Source organism: Montipora foliosa, unplaced genomic scaffold, assembly GCF_036669935.1.
Source record: "Montipora foliosa isolate CH-2021 unplaced genomic scaffold, ASM3666993v2 scaffold_401, whole genome shotgun sequence".
Taxonomy (NCBI): Eukaryota; Metazoa; Cnidaria; class Anthozoa; order Scleractinia; family Acroporidae; genus Montipora; species Montipora foliosa.
In genome coordinates, this window is record NW_027179703.1 from 355001 (window position 1) to 360000 (window position 5000).

Sequence of the window (5000 nt, forward strand, 5' to 3'; positions counted from 1 at the left end):
TTAGTCCTTTAGAAACTAAGGGAAGGATTTATGGGTCACCATCTTTCTCTTTCATATGTTAATAATATCTCACCCTGCGAGCAGAGCCTGTCTAAAACTCGCCAGAGGGCGAAAAACAAAGGCTCTGCAGAAAACTGGCCAAGTCTTTTAAGTCGCCGCGGCCCAAATTTCTGGGCTTGTCAATCCGGTCAAACCGGTTTAGGCAACGCGCGCATCATATTTCTGACAAAAATCGAGCCTTCAATACGAAAATCAACATGGCTTCTTGGAGTGTGATCGAGACTTGGCCAGGGTTTGAAACTGTCTCCAAGCAATGGCTTGCGCATACTCAAGTCCTTTCTCTCTCGTCGAGTTAAGAAAGGCTCTGCTAGCAGGTTGGTAATATTTGTGCTATTTTAAATTTACTCAATCTTTTCTTCTCATTTATTGATGACTGGAAGCAGGTTAAAATAAAGTCCTAAAGGGATACCTATATCGCAACATCTGTTAAGTTGTCCCAACTGGCTGGAGGCAAACCAGTTGGGTATTAACAAGTGCAATTGAGAAATTGAACCAGGGACTACATTTGTACCTGGATCAAATTCAAGAAATGGCCAAAACGGGTCTTGAACCGTGGATCTTGCCTCCGACAAGTACTAGAGCTTGAGTTACTTATGAAAACACTATTGGTAGGTTAAAAAGACCCAATTCCACTCGACATTTTTTAAAAAGCATGTTATTGAAGAATGCGAAGAAACGAACCTTACTCGTATGCGAATAAATCAGGGTACATATAGGTCATCAAGGTAAGTTTCGAGATATTGTTTAACATTTCTAAGCAATTTTATTACCGGTTTTCGCGATTTTAGATCACAATCTTATCATTTCCGGTCACCTGTTATAATTCATGAGCTGATGCTTGTGTGGCTTAAGTGCGTCTTCTCACCCTTTTGAGCCTCCTTAAACAGTATTTTAAATTGTTCAATATAGTGCCTTTCTTAAAATAGGAAAGGAAATATTAAATTTTCGACCTCTGATATTGCGTATCCAGCTTTCTGATTGGTTCACTCATTCTCGGTTATCAGGTCATATACCATGTGACCTAATATGGAAAGTGATTGTTTCAAGTGTTGCTAAGCTGGAAACTGATTGCCTTTAATTTCCAAGAGTCCAAGCGTTCTGAATTTATTGAAAATTTAATTCCATTCACGCTTGTTGGATATGAGCGTGGTTATAGCCAACTCAGCGCTACGAGCCTCGTTTGCTATTTGCCATCTCATATCCGGCGTGCGCTCATGGAATAATTGTTAATTCTCTTTTTGCTTTATTTACAGTCCGGAACATGTACCCTTCGCGAGGCCATTATCATTGGTAGTGTAATCTCAAGGACAAGTATTCCAGTTCTTCATTCAAGTGCTGCAATGTTGAAAATTGCTGAGATGGACTATTCAGGTAATAAGAGTTACATATCAATTTATACAGTTCTTTTCGTATCCATCCAATGACTTTATATGATGAATGAAATGGTGATTATGGGACCCTGTGATTACCGTATCTTACTCCAAAGGTTTTTTTACGGTACCAACAGACTGGCCAGCACACACAAACCTGTGGTCCTGGAGCTGTTTACCTTTCACTAGCCATTTAGACTGCGAGCAGTCGCTCTTGCTCTAGAATCGTTAAATCGAACACGTACGTTGAACTTTTGATGACTGAAACTGCAGGTCGCAAATACCGCGTGGGTTGGTTAGAGTGAAAAAAGAGACTGCAATGGTTTCATATTGCGTTTTGGAACCCCGACCAGAGTGTTTTTATTGGTTGATCTCGGGAGAAGCGATGACGTCAACTTTGATAAATGTTAATTCGCAGTAAGTTGGAGACCGTTTACAGTGAGACAAAACAAGAACAGGAGCCGCATTCGCTCTTCTTGAAAGCAAGATGTTTTGGCCATTCTGCCCACAGGTTTCATTAAAAGCTTCGTTAGTCAAAGTTTCAGTGTTGTGAAAAGAGATATCGACGCTATTGCGCCAACCGTGTTTATTATGTCGTACCACATAACAAGGATGTTGCGATTATCGCTAAATCGCAGAAATAGTATACACCGATTTACAGGTACTATTCTCCGATTTTATACCTCTAAGATCTTTACCTATTTTACGAGTAAAGCCTCCGATTCTACCAATTTTTCGCTCTAACAAACGCCCGCGGTATTTGCGACGCGCAGTTTCAGCCATTTTGAAGTGTTCGCTGGTTTCAACGATTTAGAGCAAGAGAGACTTCTCGCAGTCTACTAGTCATTGTGAAGTTCTTGTAGCTTGATGTCCTCTGTTCCCAGGTTTTGTGGAATGATTACTAATTTTACATGTGTTTTTTTGTAACTGTAGGTGCAAACAGTATTTTCTTGCGCCAATTTTTGGACAAGAAGTATGCTTTACCTTACAGAGTTATTGACGCTGTTGTGTACCATTTTTTACGGTGAGTGTACTTTCTTGTGTTTGTCTGCGCACGAAATGCCCATAAATGACAGATAATTGGATGAAGGTGATTGAAATATTTAGAATTGAGCAGATCAAGGAGTGATCCATGGTTGCCCTCAGGGGATGTTTTTAGTTGACCAGTGGTAATTATAAATACGTAAATAGATCTTTGGCCTTAGATTGATGTAGCAGATGTGAAGTTTTAGGTCTCCATTGTTATTTTGTAGTCTAGTTCAAGTGATAATGTCGAGGTCGAAAGGTTACGTTTCATTTATAAAGTACGATTCTTTGTTTTTCATTTGTTACGGACGCATTTAAATCCTCTCCGTTTTGAGGGGCTGTTTTCTTAGCGGTTCGCTGTGTTACGGATGTTCTTTTGCGATTTTTGTAGATTTAAGCCGTCCATTCTTCTATAATTTCTGCTCCACTTTTCTTGTTGATCTTATCAGGGTAAACTCTTTTTTATCAGCCCCGACTTTGCCTCTGAAGTTGTTGACTCTTGGTGTTGCTGAAGTTCTCATTGTAAGGCATAGAGTCAGTTATAAGTCTTCGCTACATGCACAGGGATCCTCGTAAACAACGCCATCTTATTAATTCGGGTCAACATGGTTTCTCTGCCTCACATGGTAGTATAAATGTTGTCTCCGAATGGAAAATAGCGTGTACATCTTGTTGTAGGAATGAATGTGTTTTTAAGAGAGAGGCAAGAGGGGTGAGGGTAGTGAGTAGGAGTCAGTGTTATATCGGACCTCTATTCGAACTAACTGTGCTATTATAGGTGCTCCTGAATGCATCTTGATTTCAACGATTTTTTTCTCTTGTTTGAGATGAGGGAAGGATAAGTTACAGGATAAGTGCGGATTGTTTTGCGGTGTCAATGGTAAGACGCCCTTACACAATTGGACCATCATCTGTTGTACTCGTTATGTGCACATCACTACATGTATGTACTCTGTATAACGATAGGCCACTTCCGTATTCACTTAAAAGCTGGCATTTTATTCAGTCTTTTGACAGTTTCGAGCAGTTGTAGATTTCTGTATTCCCGTTATCCACGTAACAAAAAGTTGGATGCAGTCGTACTTTACTTTCTCATTTTAGGTTTTTATTCGATCAGCGCGATCTTCCAGTACTTTGGCGTCAAAGTTTGTTGACATTTGTGCAAAGGTAACGGTCATAAAATATAACAAAAAATAGTTTCTCATTCAAGTGTAGTGGAGTCGTGTTAGTGCTGTCAATGCTTTTCAATATTAAATGTGCTGTTGGAAATTAATTTCCTTTTGACTCTGCGAATTTGGATGCTGTTCTTAAGCAAGGCTACATTCATTTTGATCTTGTGGTTTGATTTCAGATACAAGGAAGATATATCCAGTGAACAGAAGGATGCTCTTATAGAGCTGTGTAGAGTACAGGTCCACGCACAGGTAATTAACAGGAGCAGAAGCAGAGGCCATCCGTTTTGATCCACAGAACGTCGGCTTCTGAAAGCGATTTCTTAAACCGAATTTGTGGCGCAGTGGTTATGGCGCTTGCCTTGAGATCCGGGGATCCCTGGGTTCAAGACACGTCCTGGCCACTGGCTGAATTTGTTCGTGGTAGTCCCTGGTTCAGCTGCACGTGTAAATAGCCAACTGGCGCGCCTCCGGCCAGTTGGGATTCTTAACAGTAGTTGTTGAATGTTCTGTTCTGTCGTGATTGTGTTTCATTGGCCCTGAAATGCCCCTAGGGAGAGTGGTCCATTAAGTATGTATCGTATCGTATGTAAATTGGGTCTTCAAGATCAGAAAAAAGAACCCAACACGACTGATTAGTTTGATGCCTTGAAAGCCCTTCCTTTTAAAGATACGAAGGTGGCACCCGAAACACACTGTGTTGCAGGTTGTTTGGAAACAGTGCTCAGGTTCTAATTGTTGTCTAAACCAACTGTAATATATTTTTCAATCGTAGATTACTGCCGAGGTTCGTCGAGAGCTTATTCATTCCAAGTCAAGAAGAGAAGAAGGAGAATCAATGGATCTATAAACAATACTGGGGATCTCCCGAAATAAATCGCGGAACCTTGAATTTTATGAGGAGGAGCAATTTGACTCAGTGCCCTCTCGCTTTTACTTACTTCCTGTCAGTGACACATGTTCCTAAAAGCAACAGATCACCCTGTACATCCCATAAACTGTTTCGTTCTCCAATTTGACAGTAAAAGTAAAAAAGGACTGATAAAAGTAATAAAACAAAAATTATAATGTATGGATTGTCTTTGATGTTACTCACCTTTGTAAATTTCTGGTCTCTGAATTTCTCGGATAAACGAGAAGAAAACTCGAGCGAGGCTACCTTTTTACTTAAGAGCTCGAGTCTTCAGGAATTTAAATCGGTCACGTGTTGCACGTTTTCTTTGGCAAGTTAAGCCCGCCGCACACTTAAGGAAAGAGCTGAGCAAACTGCCTCGCGAGGCGGTTTGCTCAGCCGTTTCCTCACGTGTGCGGGGAAATTGTGGTGAGAAATTGGCCTCGCGAGGCCGTGAGGATAAAATCAAACATGTTTGAT

General features: G+C 40.7%; 1 pseudogene; it reads left to right on the forward strand.

The window, feature by feature from the left end:
- LOC137988008 (bystin-like) overlaps nt 1–4698 on the forward strand; it is a 32099-nt pseudogene extending 27401 nt beyond the window's left edge.
- The last annotated feature ends 302 nt before the right edge of the window (nt 4699–5000 follow it).